The sequence below is a fragment of the Styela clava genome, chromosome 6 (assembly GCF_964204865.1).
Source record: "Styela clava chromosome 6, kaStyClav1.hap1.2, whole genome shotgun sequence".
In the NCBI taxonomy this organism is placed as follows: domain Eukaryota; kingdom Metazoa; phylum Chordata; class Ascidiacea; order Stolidobranchia; family Styelidae; genus Styela; species Styela clava.
This window is the reverse complement of record NC_135255.1, coordinates 20,864,243-20,882,520: the sequence shown is the minus strand read 5'-3', so window position 1 is coordinate 20,882,520 and position 18,278 is coordinate 20,864,243. Positions and strand designations below refer to the sequence as shown.

Below are 18,278 nucleotides of genomic sequence, written 5' to 3'. Positions count from 1 at the left end.
GTATACGGTATTTTGGGGAACAACTGATTCTGAAAGTCCAAACAATGTTTCAGTGTTTTGGTACCGGTGTCACACATACTGACATACCGGTACCGTACTGAAATTCAAATACAGCCGGATTATGACACATAAAAAGTTACACACAGTGTTTGGTTGTTGTGACATTATTAGTTTATTAATAAGCCAAAAATTCGCCCCTAAAATTTTTTCTTATAAGCATCTATACGTACAGTTCAGTATATATAATTTAGAATATATAAGTTTCTGGTATACGAATTGAATTGATGGTTATAATTTTCAGTGAATCATATCTGTTATCTTAAAATGAAACGGTCACGGTTTACGATGTGTGTAGCCCGGCATACAGTGACAGAAATGTGCAGATGTTAATTTGGAAAACAGTAGCAGAAGTGAATGAAACCGGTTAGTATTGCACATAGTATACAAGACATCAGTAAAATATTTTCTCTGTACAAAGATGTGGCATATCCTACCAGGCTTTCCTAAGTTTTCACGTCCATTTGACTAGCTGTCAGTTCTCAACCCATTTGTTGAAAAACTATCTACGCACCTGTTTGTTTTTCTCCTAAAAATGTATGTAAATAGTTCTTTTCCACTTAGTCAAATTTCTTCAAACGTTGACTTTTTCTCGGTCTGTGTCCAACTGCAAATTCATATCAAATACCCCTTAGCATACAACTCTATCAATACCATACCACCTTGAGTTGAGGATAAAATTTATTTTATTTTTCTTGTCATTGGCTTATCAAAAGTTTTCAATTTATTATTAGATGATAATTATTTCAGTGGATAACTGCAAGGAGACATGGAAGAAGCTCAGGACAGCTCTGAGGAAAAATCTGCGTGACCAACCACCGTCAGGATCAGGCACGACAGCAAAGAAATCCTATTACTTGCATGAATATATTGGATTTGTTATGCCTCATTTAAAATAGGATAGGATTTACATATTTATCCCGGGGGAGAGGAAAGCCGATAAGACGGCTTATCCATATGGCGAACCACGGCCTCTCGTCCGGTTACCATTCCAAGTCGGGTATGGGATTAGTTTTTACTGTATTGTTTGTTTTCGGAAGCATGGACTTGGTGGTGGAGGAAGCCGTAACCGACCAGCGGTTACGTGAACCACCCAACGACGGCGAGGAGTCCAGCAATCCTCTCGCACATAACCATCCCTGCATGGGATTCGAACCTGCGAACCCACGCAGAGTAATTAGAGGTGCGGTGGCGAGCGTATTCCTAACGCTTAGCCCGTTGAGCCACACCGCCGCGCCGCGCCGCGCGAGGGCACAGAGAGAGAATTTAGATTTAGAAGTTATTGAATGTCCTGATTATGAAACCGCAGAGAATGAATCGTCAGACCAAAGCTTTGAAGGAAGTTCATTGAGTGCAAGTGATATTGTACAAGAGGGTGATGCTAGAGAGAAAAGAAGGCTGGTCAAAAGGGTTCAGATTGAGAGCAAAGCATCAAATATTGATAAAGCAATAATAAGTTACCTAAAAGCAAGAGAGGAGAGAGGATTGGAAAGGAATGACCCCGATTTTAATTTTCTGATGTCTATTTTGCCAGATATGAAGACCTTTGATAAAAAGAGAAAGTTGAAATTTAAAAAGAGGATCTTAGAGTTAATTACAGAAAATGTGGAAGATAGCGACAATGATTGTATAACTATACTGCAGGTTGACTGTGATTAGATCATGCCAAATTAACATTGCTGGATTACGAACTATTCTTATTTCAATCTGGCTTTTGGTAAAAACTATCAATATAAATAAACATCAAAATGAGAGATACTGTTTTCATTTATTTTGTCGAAGTAAATGCATATAGGTAGTGGTTTCTGACGCTTTTGTAAAATTGAACAAATTAAACCAAGTTCGTTTAGACGGATGCAAACTCATGTTCTGCCAGTTGTAAAAACCATTCAAAGCAGTCTTTACCCCAGCCTCCTAAATATAAAATCAGTCCAACGTATATACACTTGTTCTGTTCAGCGTGACCCCATAGAAGATATTTTCCTGCAAATGTATTGGGAATTGGTAAATTATTTGAGTTTGGTCATCTCAGAGTAGAATGTTGGTATGCATTAACACATTGATATCAGCCAGCCTCAGTATTATAGCATTCGACTGCAAAGAAGCATTTTGATCAGTTTGTTGGTGTCAGAAGTGTACCTATGGTAGTTCTAGCTTAGTTTTGGTCTCCCATATGCCCCAGATTGTGTCTGCCACGGAACACTGCCAACTCCCATAAAATATTCACAAATGCTGTCGCGTATTCTTATTGCTTCATTTGCTGGGCGATTTCCATTTTCTGGCATACTACCTAGCAATTGTTGAGAGGGAATATCTGAACTTTTTTTGGAAATGAATTCAACAAACTTTTCCATTGGCTTTCCTTCTAAAATTCTGACAAAGTTGTGCAGTATACATGTTGCACAAACAATTGACACAGCTTTGTTCATGTCTATGCACTTCATAGCAGTATTCAATACTCCCCACTTTGCGAACATCATTCCAAATGCGCATTCAATAATGCGCCGCCCACGTGACATGAGATAATTATATATTCTTTTGTCAGAAGTAAGCCCTCGTTGTGGATAAGGTTTCATTATCCTTCTGGATAACTGAAATGCCTAATCCGCAATGAAAAAGTAGGGAAAAGTTTGTTCAGTTTCAGATGATGGCAATGGAGAATCAGATGGGAGTGAGAGTTGGCCAGTATACAATGCTTTTCCCAAACTGGATTGTTTGAATACTCCTCCATCACTGTTTCTTCCATAATCACCAACATCGATAGTAGTGAAGATCCCTTCGGCATCGGCGCAAGCCATGAGAACCAACGAATGATAACCTTTATAATTAAAAAATGATGATCCACTCCCATGAGGCTTTCTCACTCTTATATGTTTTCCATCTATTGCACCTAATGTATTAGGCACATTCCACAATTTGTGAAAATTATTGGCAATTTCAAGCCAGTCATTCTGTTTTGGTGTGGGCATGTATTCGCTTTTGAGACTTTTGAAAATAGCCTCGCATATTTCCTCAACAATCTTTCCAATGGTCGTCTCTCCCATTCTGAAATCGAAGGTCATTTGCCTAAAACTCAATCCAGTGTAAAATACTTTTCATTAGAAAATGCCTGCCAGCTTATTCCTTGCCAAAATGTATCAGCAATAATATAGAAAACAAAAAAGGATTTTCAACATAGATAGAATAGGATTTACATATTTATCCGATAATACGGCTTAATCATATGGCGAACCACGATTTCTCGTCTGGTTACCAGCCTATACCGCCAAACCCATGAGATCATTAATCTATGAAAATAGGTTTAGAAGCTTATAAGACTAGACCGCATCAAACAACAATGTCTAGACAACCACCTTAAAGTGACAACCAATCTTTCTTCAACTCTGATATATTTCCTGGAGTTTGTGTCTCGTCGTTTTTTCACGAATGGAGTTATTTTTGAAACCAGTATGTTGAAGCAGTCTATAGACATTCTTGAATACTGCATTCTGCGGAACCGCAGACGATCATTGCTCAATTCATGGAATAGTCATAGTCAATTTTATTTTTTCCAACCAGCAAAAAAATAACATACAAAATCAAAAGATAAACAAAATTTAACACATATTTTTACTGGGGAAGGGAAGCCGCGGGGAACCAAATTTGGTTATCGAGCAGCGACACCCAAGATTCGTCATCTAATTTAATTTGGAAACTCGGAAGTTATGTTTTGAGAATAAAATGTACCGGTACAGGTTTGAAAATCCCATCCTACCGGATAACTCGTAGGGTATTCCCTGATTAATCGGGTAGATAAAGGTCTGAAATGCTGATACGTGTTGTATACATTGGCTAGAGATAGCCTGATTGCGAACACTCAGTAATAAGTAGTTTTTTATATAACCATAGTTTAAATAGGCGCAAAGATGCAAATGGCAATGGATTATGAATAGGCCATATTACAGGATGAAAAGGACGCGGGAAATCAGTGGTGGTTATCGAGCAGCGGCACCTATAAATAACTCTGGACACTATATTATAAAGAAGAAAAAGTCGAATCAAGTGTAAGTAAATTGGAAAATAAAATGCATACAATATCTCGATAATCTGCTATAATCAACAGTCGCTCACTTCAACAAAACACGACACTGAACACCACTAACTTGGTAACCATGGAGATGGCATTAATGGACTGGGTCACAACAATACTATTGTGATGCGCATTGTCTAACAGTCGGCAATAAACGTCAGATTCTGAAGGCGTAACAGCGGCATTCAATTAGACGCGGTGGATATTGAAAGCAAAGAAAACAGGTAATAAAATCTTGTAGCATTAAATAGGAAGACGGAATATCTGTGACGCTAAAATTAAATTAAACGAGATACGGTAACGTGGTAGGTACCGGTAACGGTACTCAGTGCTGCAGTGATATACTGTATATCAATGCAGACGTGGTCCATTAAAAGAATGATTTGCACTGGACGACAGTTTGAACATATAAGGACAGCGTAATGAGAAAATTAGTAATGCAATAATTACGTCAATTATCACAGCTAAGCCATATTTACAGTACTTGGTCATTAGGAATAGTTCAATAACATTATTTACTCTGTTTTAGGTGAGGGTATGAAAACAGTAATACAACAACTTAAGAGACAGATTGTTTCAAACAATTGGAAGTAAGTCGACAAAAAAATCATGTTAATAGAACATGTTTTGTTTGCTATTTAACATATGAATAACATGTGTCATTGCTCTGGGCATTGATTCAATTACAGAAATCAGATATGAACTCATTCACTACATCAGGGGTCGGGAACCTTTTTGGCCAAGAGAGCCATAAAATATACATATTCTCAATTGCATTTCCGTGCGGGCCATATACCATTTCTTCAATTAATCAGACCTGAAATGTTTACTCGAAAGTCAACACATACAATGTCAATATACATTTAATGTGATTTCTGATGCCGCATGTAGGGCCTTGAACGGTTGCTCACTTGCAGCCCAAGTTGAAATCTACGATACTCATCACCCTCTTCGTTTAGGTTACTCCGTAGTGTTTTTGAAACTATATCGCTTTGTGATGTCACAATACATGTTCCAGAATCCCCTTGTTTGTCACAATGCCTGTCTAGTAAATATCTTACATAACATAGACATGTGCTGGGCGCGCGTTCTCAAACGTATTGGGAATTTCCTGCCAAATTTGGCTATAAAAGAGTTTGAAATCTTGAAACAATAGTAAGCCTAGTCTTAGCATATTAGATTTTTCTGGGAGCCATATGCCGTCACCAAAAGAGCCATATATGGCTCGCGAGCCATGGGTTCCCGACCCCTGCACTACATTAAAGTAAATACAGTAATGAACGTTTGTCATATAAAGATAGTTGCTGTAAAGTAATGAAGACATAATATATTAACTATTGCAAGTATACAGTAATTACTAGGTCATTGCAGTGATTCAATAACCTTTCACATTATATTTTTTTTCAGGTGGTGTCATAAAAGCAGCCACAATAAAGATCTTGGTCGGGTTGTTACAAACATTCGAAGTAAGTCGACACGAAATTCTTTTTCATATTTGATTTGAAAAGTTGGTATGACATGCTTCGTAAATCAGCACGGAGAGCATTCCACATAATAACACCCTTATATTTGAGTGAATTTTGAGTTTTAGTGTAAGTCTGGCGAGGTACATGGAGTGATGATGTAGATGCTGATCTAGTGTTATAATTGTGAACATTGCTTTGCTTGACAAAATAGTTATTAAATGCCTGTGGTAGGCAACAATTGTGGAATTGGTGCATCAACTTACAAATTTCTAGATGATAAATATCGGTATACTTCAGGGTCAGGACACCAGTTTCATAATCATGATACATAATATTCATGTTAATATGAGCAGTAGGCCTATAGAGAATTTTAACGGCCCTGTCCTGTAAAACTTTAATAGGATTTAGTTTTGACTTGGAGGCTGATCCCCATGCAACAACTGCATATTGGATATATGTTTGAAAGAGAGAATAATAAACTATCTTCAGTGTATTTCTGTCCGTGTAATGTTGGAGTTTGCTCAAGATGCCTACTGAACGTGAAAGTTTTTTTCGCACTTCATTGATGTGCACATCCCACTGTAGACGATTGTCTATGTTTAACCCCAGATAATTCTACGAAGGCACAGACTCGAGCTCGATTCCATTGATTTTGATTTCTAGAGGAGTTTTGTCGCGGTTGTGATTTAGCTTAATGTGGACTACTTTAGACTTTTGTATATTGATGGTGAGCTTGTTACTCAGCATCCAATTATAAATTTTTACCATTTCTAGGTTGACATGATTTTGGAGATTCAGTGAAGATTTGGAACTACAGAGAAGACCGGTGTCATCTGCAAATAATTTGGTCATCAAATCAGAGCAATGAGAGATGTCGTTTATAAAAAGAACGAATAATAGTGGGCCAAGGCAAGACCCTTGGATTACACCAGCTTCGATTGGAAGAACTTGGGAACGGTGAGAGTCAACTTCGACAAATTGGAGTCTGCCCTGCAGATAATCTTTGATGAGAGCATGCGCGCAACCTCGAATTCCGTAGTGATTAAGTTTGTGAAGGAGTATGCTATGACTAACGGTATCAAAGGCTTTTTTAGGTCTAAAAAGGCACAGCAGACATGCTCTCCCTTCTCGAATTTATCATAGATATATTCTATGAAAGGCTTGTTGAGTGATTTTTTTGAAAACCAAATTGTCATTTATTTATTAGTTTGTTCTCATCATAAAAATCACTTAATCTGCAATACAGAAGTTTCTCAAAGACAATTGCCAGACATGATAAGATGGAGATTGGTCGATAATTAGTTGGGTTAGTTTTATCACCTGATTTGTATAATGGTATGACTCTGGCAAGTTTCAGCGCAGATGGAAATATGCCTATTCTTATAGACGTGTTGAAGAAATTTACTATGATGGGTGAGATTATTTCAGCAATCTTCTTAAGGAGAAATGTAGAGATGTTATATGGGCCTGTGGCCTTTCCCGTTTTCAAAGCAAGAATGGTATTGAAGACTTCGGTCACATTTGTTGGTCGCATACAAATTGACTCCTCAACGGGAGCTTTTAGAAAGCTCGAGAAATGTTCATTTGTTGTGGGAACATCTGCTATTAAATTTTTTCCAATATTTGAGAAGAATTTATTAAGTTCGGATGCAATGGTTAGGCTATCATTAGTTTTGAGTCCATTTTGAAGTTTTAGTTCTGATATTGAGGAGTTGTTCCTCGATTTAATGTTCACAATCTCCTTTATTGTCTGCCATGTTTGTTTTACATCTCCTCTATTGCTTTTCATTTTTGACAAATAATAAGCTTGTTTTGATTTTCTTAGTAGGTGAACTAAGATGTTGTGGTATTTTTTGTAATGTGCGCGTTGGCTTTCACTGCCATGCAAATAATATTTTTTATGCATTTTACTTTTTAATCTAATGGATGTTTGGATACCATTCGTAATCCAGGGTTTGGATAGAATTTTTGTTTTTTTGCGAGAACCCGGTACCATAGGTGCATGTTCATCGAGTAAATGTTTCAATGAGGTCATTAAGATGGTACGTGGTGATAAGAACCGTAAACACTTCGCTTTTTGTTAATCGGATGAGTCCAGATACGGCGATTCCTTTGACTTTCCTTTTTCTTTGAAAGCCAAAATAATAAAATGACATTGATATCTTCTTCGTCATCATCCATACTGACAGTGACACATAGGCCTATATAAATATTACAATCTCCTGCAGCCTACATATATTTGAAAAGAGAAAACAGTTAGAAGTATAATGCACAGACACTTGTCTAAATTTCTGATGCCGCTACCTACAAGTATGTACATGAGTCTGACCAGAAAACACAGTAGGGTAAGGTACCGGTACGGTACAGTGCAATTTTGAAATTATTCTTGGCTTAATGTGGAAATTGCTAACTTTCAGACTTTCTAAAGTTCGTATAAGCATATCTCAGATACCGTTACCCAGTAACGCATCAGTTAATTTGAATGAAAACAGCAGATCCCTAAAGTAACCTTGCAACCTTCTCTCCGTTACCGTACGGTATCTATTACTACAGGTACGTACCGACAGACCGGTACGGTTGTAGGCTACATGCACTTACCGCCATTCTGTGCGGTACTGTGAACAGGCGCGCCGTACGCAGAGACTGCATATATCTCGTGGGGGTACCGTACCGGTATCATTACTTCATTTTGGAAACACACTTCATACATATTTCCATATAAGTAGAGTCGCTTGTCAATACCTTGTAAATGCAAGACCTGAATTTTGCCTGACATAACGAAGTGGCGCGGCGCGCGGATAATTATTGAACAAACAAGAACACTCGGTGTGCGCTAGCGAAGAAATATTTTTTCTTGATATTGCGCCAAGAAATATTTTCGTGAGAAATATTGCGTAGAAAATATTTTTTGCAGAAAAATATTGATGTTGTGTGCGGCCGGCCTAACTTAGCTCCAAATACTGTATCTACAACAGAAGTTGGTTAGAAACACCAAATGTTTTTCAGTATAAAGTTAGGTGAATTGTGATATTTTGGAAGAAAATTTCAAATCTTGTATTTTTTCGGTGTCTGAGCTGTGTATTGGAATGTTTTAGAAAAAAAAAAACTTTAGGTCTATCAATTTGTGCAATGCCAGTAATAAAATATTATTCCCTTCCCATGGTCTTGTTCATCGTTCCAGTGGTATTTATATTGTTATTTTCATTGGGAGATTCCAAATCCCATGTTCAAACACCACATGTGACATAACCTACTGGTGGCTCCCTCCAATTAATCTGTGGTCCTTGGTTGGTAACCGCTGTATAAATGTGGAGGCATGCACAAAAAATAGGCATCAAAAGCGATACCTCAATGGACCTTTCCCCGAGCATCGACTTCCTTGTTTATTTCGTGACATTGGCCAATCAGCAAGATGCGAAGAGTGACGTAACAATGCCCCCTTTTCGCATCCGCTCAGACACTTTTCCCACTCAGACAGATTTTCAAGCGTGGTTGTAAACATTACCTTGTTTTCGCGTTTTTGAAATCTTTCGTTAGTTTTCAGTTGTGTTTCGGGAACTTAAATAAAAATCAGATAATTCAATGATCACGCTGTCTTCCTAGGAGTTTTAATTTAATTGCAGTAATAAAAATTATTGTAGAAATAGCTGTGATAGACTAGCCTGAAATTCTTTACCGGTACTTTTAAAAAACAGTTTGTTGTATGCGATGAATCATAATGATGGTTTGAAACACATACCCCATTTTACAGGCGCCAACTCGCAAAAGCACTCTTAAAATAGCCCTGAAAATTTTGCAATGGTAAAGTACAGGAAGAATTTTTCGAGGGTCAAAGGTCGGGGAAAGGTCCATCACAAAGACAGCACACTAACACAACATAGAGTGCATTCTTTTTTGACATATTCAAAAACAACTCTCGGCAGCAGTCTCTGTAAACAAAAATTAGAGAAAAGGCAATACCTGCTTGCATTGATGTTTTCATTCTTATCAAAATTTGCACTAGCAAAAATCAATATTTTTCGTTTTTTTTACTAAAAACTGTATTTTTTCATTGGAATAAATTATAAAACATTTTATCAGTACAATACACATGCATCGACAGTCAATTATTATATCTTGAAGCGTTTGACCATGTACTTACATTTCGCTATTTTTGGTAGCTATGTATCGTTCATTCAGACCGCAGAAAGAATACAATTACAATTTTTTAAAGCAGCGCGTTGAACAGTTATTATTTTGATTCGCTGAAACTGTATTTCCGCGAACCAACTATATTACTTGTTTGTTAACCAGCTGCGTTAACATTGTAACATGCCGTATGGCGTTAATCTAATGTCCTGGTGCAACTGGATACCGAATGAACAAACTAGCCTACGGTATATGATATAAAAATAACGGTAACTAAATTAATTTAGACACAAAAATTCTTATTTTTGAGTCAAATTCCAATAAATTCGAATGATGAGAACAAATTGATCCCAGTAGTTGTTTTGCTAATTTGATCAAGATATGTTTCTTGCATAGGTCCGGTAGTACCGGTGCACTGCATCACCATTTAAAGCTTTCGTGGATGATATTTTGAACAGCTGCGATTCGCGTGGTTGTTATCTTCCGGTATATTCTGACATTAACGCTTTTCTCCACCACTTCCCGCATTCTTGTTTTTTATTATTACGGAGATTTTTCAAGAATTTATAGCTCAAACCGCAACTCTACCAACGTTCCGCTGAAAAAAAAAGTTGGGCAGACGACGGTAAGTAGTAAACTCCCACTAGATGTCAGACCGTGGCCAACAGATTCACGTTAAATCATGGTAAATAAACAAAGGCAGCTTGACGTCTTGTTGTTATGCATTGTCTCTGGTATGACCATTGATGACTTGACAATGAATAGAAAACTCATTGTTGTCGCCACAGACGTGCCACGCTTGAGTGACCTTCTGTAAAATCATATTCTGGGGCGCTTAAACAATGCTCATCTTATGGCGGAGCCTCGTGAAATTAAAGCCTGAAATCTCGTAAAATGGTGTATTATACCGGGAAATTCAATGGAAATATTTTTATACGGTCGTATTCATATACACTGTTGAAATAGAAATTATATGATGTATTCGGACAAATTTATATTTGGCCACAAGTGCGACCATGTAGGTGACATCGTATATTAAATCCAAAGTGGGAAATGCGACCCAGAGGGTGGTTTCTGATCAATTTTTGAGGATTGTGGAAATGTCTGAATGGTGTACGTTTGAATTTTGTTATATTAGCCGATCTAATTCAGTGTGATCCGTAACGTTGGACACCGAGCACCTTCACATCGTTATTTATTCTCCTTCACTATGCCTGCGATATATATCTATTAGGGTAGGGATGTGCAACCTTCATTGACAGGAGGCCATATACAAGTTCATGGATAAAGCCGTGGGCCGCACCTAGAAACTCTACCAATGAAAGGCTCTGTATACAAAATATCAATTTACGAAAATTCTTCTCGTAATATTGCTTCGGCTAACATAATATTTTCTACATACGAAAGATCGAAAACCTTTAAAACGCGTTTCTAACGTTTTGTTTAAAACATTGCAGCCCTGTGAGACGCGGCAAAAAATTATCTGGCACGTTTATTTCCCGCGGGTTTATACAACGTGTTGCTAGCGGGATTCAGTGAGAAGACGATGATGCGATAAAAACATAAATTTCATGTATGTGTGCTCACATGCTTTTAATTTTAATCGAATTCAGTGAGGCACGCGTTTTTATAACATTGTGCATCTCGTAACAGGATTTTGCTAGCTTGTTTTAGTATTATGACAGTGGTACCTAGTATAGGCTTTGTAAAAGAGAGAAAGATTAAAATTGCTCGCACCCACCAAATTAAATTATCTGAAAACTCGTTTCGTGGGAACACCATTCAAAATTGGCGTTTCTCCGCGACCCGTACAAATTTTCTTATCGAGCCACAGTTTGCACATCCCTGTTTTAAGGCATTATGAAACTATCGTCGGGGTCACATGCAACTTTTACTCTGCGGTTATTATGAAATATAAGATAAATAATGTAATGCATATTCAGTCAATTTTTAATGTACTAAAATAAATCGTAGTTTTTTGATATTTTATCCCAGACCTAGAGATTCTTCTAGCGTTGAAAAATAAAAAAATAATAGGAGTGGCAGAGCGGAGTCAGTGTTGTGAGAACATATCGGATTTGTAGAATTCGCAACATCGCAAAAAATACGAATCACAACTAGCGATAAATACTGTATAAACATACAGTACATACTGTACATGTACATACTGTACTGTACATACATACTGTATAAACATACAGTATTCCATTATTTGGTATTGCCTTTATATTCTATAGTGATGCTCATATTTTGACGTAAGTCGGCGCACCGCAATTAATTCAACGAAGCAAGACATTTTGAATAGTCTAGTATTGGTCGTGAATACCTGGCGCAACTGAAAAATTATTAGTCAGTAAAAAGTCGGTTCTTTTAGCGCTACAATTACAGGAGCCGTTTTGCAAGAATTTCGGGGCAATCAATATTTATTTTGAACCGCTTTTGAAAATCCTGACTATGGCCTGATTAGGTACGTTGAAGCAATTTATTAATTGTACCAAAAAAATTTGGGTAGACTTTGGGATTTTATCGTAGATCTTGGGATTTTTCTAACAACGATATCTCATGAAAAATAATCACAACTGGCTGTCAATACAGCAGAAACTCTACCTACGAAATTAATTCGTTTCGGAATCCCCTTCGTAGTTAAAAAATTCTGAAAGTAACGACCCCAATTCGTTCTAAGCCTACACAAAACTCGGACATAACTTTCGTATAAATTATGCTACTGGGTAAACCCGTAACAATCACATGATAGAATTAAATTACCACATAATAAATAGAAAATGTACACATAGAAAGAATAAAGAAATAACAAATAAAATCGACGAACGTAGACCGTGGAGAGTGAGAGGGCGGCGGTCGGAGTTTTTTTAGTATTTCATTTTGCTCACTAAACCATTCGATGATTCAGAAAACTGCAAATATTATTACACGATCATTGTCATAATCAAATGGGTGCTCCCGAAGTAGGTTATATGAACCGAGTTGGCGGACACCGGAACGTAGTATGTGTACCAGGTTCGGATTGGGTCATAATTCTAGGTACAAGTACTACGGAAGTCACTTGGCTAGTCCCGGAACTCATAATAGAACAAGAATAGGTAAATTTGGAATAAAATTGTGGCTTAACTCTAACCTGGTACACATACTACGTCCCGGTGTACGCCATCTTGGTGCACATACTTCTGGGGTGCCATCAAATGAGTTAACCCGACATAATTTGCTTTTAGAATTATTGTCGAAGCCGCACAAACTATCTCGACTAAATTTAAATATACGATAATAATTTCGTATATATATTATTCGTAAAACATTTTCAATCAAAAACCTCCTCGACGTATTATAAGCAATTCAAGTCAGCGCTAATTGAAATCTTTTCAGGTGGATTTAATTTATTGCCGTGCGCACACGGCTGCCTTCGATTATGATAAAAATGAAGTAATTGTAAAATGTTTTTAATCGGAACGTGGACCGCGGCGCTAGGATATGTGCTCTTATAAACTCGAAAAAAAAAACGATATTCGAATATAACATTCGAATTGGACATCCCTGATTTGGGCACTGCATTAAATCAATCTCAAATAACTCTACACGCGATATCAAGTTTTCGGTCTTCAGTATGTTGAAATTCTGAAAAGATCCGACTATTTTTACGAGTGGCGTAATTCGACGGACGCTTCAAGACCCATTCATGTAAATTTCCGAATTCTGATCTCCAGACCGCTTTGAAAATATTGGCTGTGCCACTGAAAGTGTGTATTGTAACGTGAGTCTAATCGATCCTTTTTTATGACATTTTGTGCCGGGATAATATGCAAAATTTAGGTTAATCGTGCTTAAAGGTGGGTTATCACGCGAACATTTTTGTCGAAAACTTGGAAACGGCCTTTGATGACGTGGTAGTGAGAACTCATTCCAAAAATGAGTTCCCCGCCATTGGCGAGTAAGATGTTCAACCTCCGTTTTTGGCATTTAAATCTAGTTTCTTATCGCGTAGTTTAATAAAGATTGAAACAATAATGTATTGTTAAACATAAATGCTAATGCATAAGAAGTTCAGAATGTGAGGGGATCAAGCCACGGCGTTTTATTTAATGATCGTACCGACTACCGGTACTGACCACCCTTCAGGAGGCTTTGAAGAACTGATCCTGGAGTAAGTATTTACCACTTTATTTCGTTTATCGACTGTTTGATAAAATATTTAGTCAAAGCATGATGATACCCAGTCACACTTTTGTATGAACCAAATACAAATTGCCAATTTGTACATTTACCAAAAGAGTGATAGTCTACTACAAGATAAACGTAGATTCCCAATAATGGTTCAGTTTTTTTTATATTCATTTCACATTATTATGCAACAAAACACTGTTGTATGTTAACTGTCTGGTGATATTATCCTATTCTTTTTTTATGTCAGTTCTATCAATTTAATTTGTATACAGTCGAACTTCGATACTATGGCACCCTCGCTACTATACCACTTTTGATCGTCATCAACTAAATTCAATGAAAAATATATTTACCAAGTCACCCTTTACCCTAGCTAATATACCACATGAGGTACAGCGAAACAATAAACGTTACGAACGAAACGATTAAAAGGCTGTGAAACAGCAAAAGCATATGTATGTGCTTGTAATGTGTTCTCTCAAGTTATCTACTGTTACCCACAAAACTCTAAGGCAGGGTCGTCCAACCCGCGGGCCACATGTCGCTTACACACTTGTTTTTTTTACTATTCTCTTTAACGTTATCTCATCTGTCAGACAATCTTTTTTTATTTTATCACGTGGTCTCTCGCTCAAATGTAGCACCAACCAAATATTATTTGGTCAAACCTGCCGGGGGCATAAATGATAATTGCCAATGCTGTGTGTTTAGGCGTGGTATGTACATGCATAAAATCCTTGATGTTTTGTCAATAAGCTAAATATTGATGAGTTGACAACTTTGAATTGCTTTGGGGTTTAAATAACGTACAATTAACAGTCTGATTTAAAGGAGAGGTTTAAAGACTTGCCATTACTCAATTTTACAAAAAATACGTCTCTAAAGAAAGAATTTCAGAGGATTGACAGAATGGCAGTTTTAATGACCCCATTATTTGTCAGCACTTACTTGTACAAGCAAATGAGATCACTAATTTCTGACAGTCATATAAAAAATTTGCTTCGCATTGCTACATCGTCCATTTCAGCGAATATTGAAAACTTGTTAGCGAAAAACAGTGCCAAACTTCACACCAAATATCTACGCGTAGAAATACCTTTGTTGACTTTATAGTATCTTTGTTTTTTATTGTTCTTATTATTGAGAAAGTTGGATGCGAGGGTTTTGTTTGTTTTTAACTTTTTTGTCATTAACATAATTACCATGTTAAGTGGCCCGCGCAATTATTAGTAAACTAAATGTGGCCCTTCGGCTAAAAAAGTTGGCCGACCCTGCTCTAAGGAATCGTCAGCTGGCGCATGTTCTTTCTGCGGATTTCATGCACCTCGTCGTCTAGTCCAGTGGTTCTCAACCTGTGGGTCGAGACCCCGAACAGTGTCGCGAGCAGATTTTCCGGGGTCACCTAACTTCTTGTGAATGTACATTAATTCGCTTATATTCATCAATAATTTGAAATTAGTAAAGTGATGTTTTTAAAGGTCAGGTAGAGAATGCGATTTAGTGATTAGAACGTCAATGATGTTTTCAGCTTTTTTATGCGTGTTGTTCAATTAGAAGTATTGTTGTCTTTGACCCTGATCTGGCAACAGTCTTTACACGTGCACTTGCAGGCTAAACCATCTATGTTTTCGGCTGAATTCGATTTCATGATAGATTGAGTTTTAGGGAGAGATAGTTCCATGGGGTTGGAAATGTGACTATTAAATTATGTCCACTACGCTTAATTATTGTATCATGCTGATGCGTTGTTCCTCTGTCTATTACATATCAGTGTGTCGGTAACGTAACGTTGAAACGTACCTGTGTCGTAAATTGCATAACAATGAATAGATAGTCGGAGGATTGTTGGTAGATTTGCATCACCTGTTCAACTGACTGCAGGGAGAAAGAATTTCTTGATTTTGCCAAACCAAAAACATACGTATATAAGGATGTAAAGAATTGCTAATTTTCCAAAGCAGTTACTTACCGGTACATTTCAAATTAATATAAAACATAACTGAATCATTATCACAAATTCTTCACTAAAATGACATCCGGAATTTCAAGAAAACGATATTATGATAAAGCGTTTTTGAAACTTGGATTTACTGGTAAATGGTAAGCCTAAGTGTGTTGTCTGCGAGAAAATTCTTTCCAAAGAATCAATGAAACCAAACAAACTACTACGTCACCTCGAATCAAATCACCCGGGTTGCGTCAATAAACCAGTTGAATATTTTGAACGCAAATTGGATGTGCTTGTTGGATATTTGGACTAGAGTTCTAGCGTTTGACTTTAGCGTACTGTAGACTCCGAACCTTTTGCTCGGTGCAAACAATAATACTTTGATACGATCTTAGTTGAACCTTGCAAAATCCCTCCCCAGTTCCACACTATCAAACAATCTGAAATACTTTGAAACTTATATTGAAAAGGTTCCACATCACTTTAATGTTAATGTCGAAAGTTAATCATCGAGCAGCAAATCCAGAAACAATGACAGTAAACATATAGGTAACTTGCAGATGTAGATAACGTTATGAGAACAAATACGAGACGTCCGAACCGGGGTAATGGGTAACTAGTACCGTAACGGGTAATGAGTACCCTAACGGAATTTACAAAAGTGAACAACTTAAATCACAATTAAGATAAATAACTTGATAAATAACTAACTGCAAATAAATAACAATAAGGGTCATTCAGTGGAGCTATAATTCCTATTCAATCATAAACATATAACTAGTCTGAATGCAATAGCCCTAAACAACTAAAAACAAAATCTAATGGTCACGGTAACTAAACTAAGTCATACGCAACCTACTGCATTACAACCATAATCTAGGAATTACAGTTACAAACGGCACGTCTCGATAATCAAAGATACTCGCCGACTTCGGCAAGTCTAGAAACGTCTCGATGTGACATCACAAAGGGGTACATGTAAATAAATTGAGCAACGCGATTGCGACACTATAATGTAAACAACTTGATTACAAAATGAAATTTGATTATAAGCAGTCCGTAACAGTGCTATTAGCACAAGCAAAAGTCATGAAAGTATTTATTACTGCAAATAAATCCGCTGTATACGCTTCTTATATTGCTTCTTACGAAATAGCAAGGCAAAAGAAACCACATACAATCGGAGAAAAACTGTTACTACCAGTAATGAAAAAGGTTGTAAACATCATGATAGGAGAAAAGGAGAGCGAAATGTTGAATTCTATTGCCTTGTCGGACAAAACCGTTAAAAGAAGAATCGAAGACATGCCCGGTGATGTGCTTGACCAAATCGTTGATCAAACGAAAGCTTCTCCTCGCTATGCCATTCAATAGGACGAATCTACCGATGTAGCAAGTTTCCCTCAACTGTCAGTATTTATAAGATATATTTATAACGGAGAGGTCTTGGAAAATCTGTTGTTTTGTAAAGCTCTGCCTTTACATACAAAAAGGCAAGACATTTTTGAATGTCTTGACAGATTCTTCATTCAACATTCAATCCCGTGGGAGAATTGTGCGGAAATTTGCACCGATGGCGCAGCGGCAAAAACTGGTATCAAGTCTGGAGTTGTGAAACTAGTTAGAGACAAAGTCCCAGGGATAAAATGGACCCACTGTTTTCTGCACAGGCAGGCATTGGCAACAAAAAAAAATGTCGAAGGAGTTGCATGAAACACTAGATGCTGTTATAAAATGCGTTAACTACATTAAGGCAAGACCTCTCAATCAACGTCTGTTTTTTTCTTTGTGCCAGGAAATGGGCTCCGAGCATTCTTCATTGTTATTACATTCAGAAGTGCGCTGGTTGTCACGAGATCGAGTTCTAAATAGAGTTGTTGAACTGCAACAAGATATAACCACTTTTTTAACGAAACAGAAACAAATATCTTTAGCTGAAAAATTCAGTCAAGAAAAGTTTATAGCAAACGTGACGTATTTAGCGGAGATATTTGCCTCGTTGAATTCGCTCAACCAAGTCATGCGAGGTCCCGGATTCACTGTCATCGATCACAAAACGAAAAATACAGCTTATTACAAGAAGTTGAATCTATGGAAAAGTTACGTGATACGAAATGAATATGATATGTTTCCCCTGCTAAAGACATATATTTTTAAAAGAAACGTCAATATGCGGGATACCATATCTGAGCAACTTGCTAAAGGCTTGAACACGATATTGCAATAACGCCCACTAACAAGCAAGATTGGATGAATAATCCATTTGCAATTACAGATTTTCCTGAGCTGCCCCTACGTGTTACAGAGAATCTCATGGATATGACTGCTGAGCCATCAAACCGACTTTCATTTGCATCATTCAAGAAAAAACATCCAAAATTATCTGCAAACATTTATTTTTGGGCTTCAATGTGTTCGGTTTATCCGACTGTGT

General features: G+C 37.2%; 1 protein-coding gene, 1 long non-coding RNA gene and 1 pseudogene across 3 annotated transcripts in view; 2 read left to right on the top strand and 1 right to left on the bottom strand.

The window, feature by feature from the left end:
- LOC120330659 (uncharacterized) overlaps positions 1-18,278 on the bottom strand; it is a 313,252-nt gene that overhangs the window by 125,554 nt on the left and 169,420 nt on the right. The gene's annotated exons all lie outside the window — the stretch shown is intronic.
- The window catches only part of LOC144424596 (interleukin enhancer-binding factor 2 homolog), a 195,932-nt pseudogene that overhangs the window by 139,864 nt on the left and 37,790 nt on the right, over positions 1-18,278 (top strand). The window lies entirely within an intron of this gene.
- On the top strand, positions 4,254-6,579 carry LOC144424597 (uncharacterized). The gene is made up of 4 exons (XR_013476826.1): positions 4,254-4,350; positions 4,656-4,716; positions 5,534-5,592; positions 6,367-6,579. It is a non-coding gene; the product is annotated as an uncharacterized LOC144424597 (long non-coding RNA).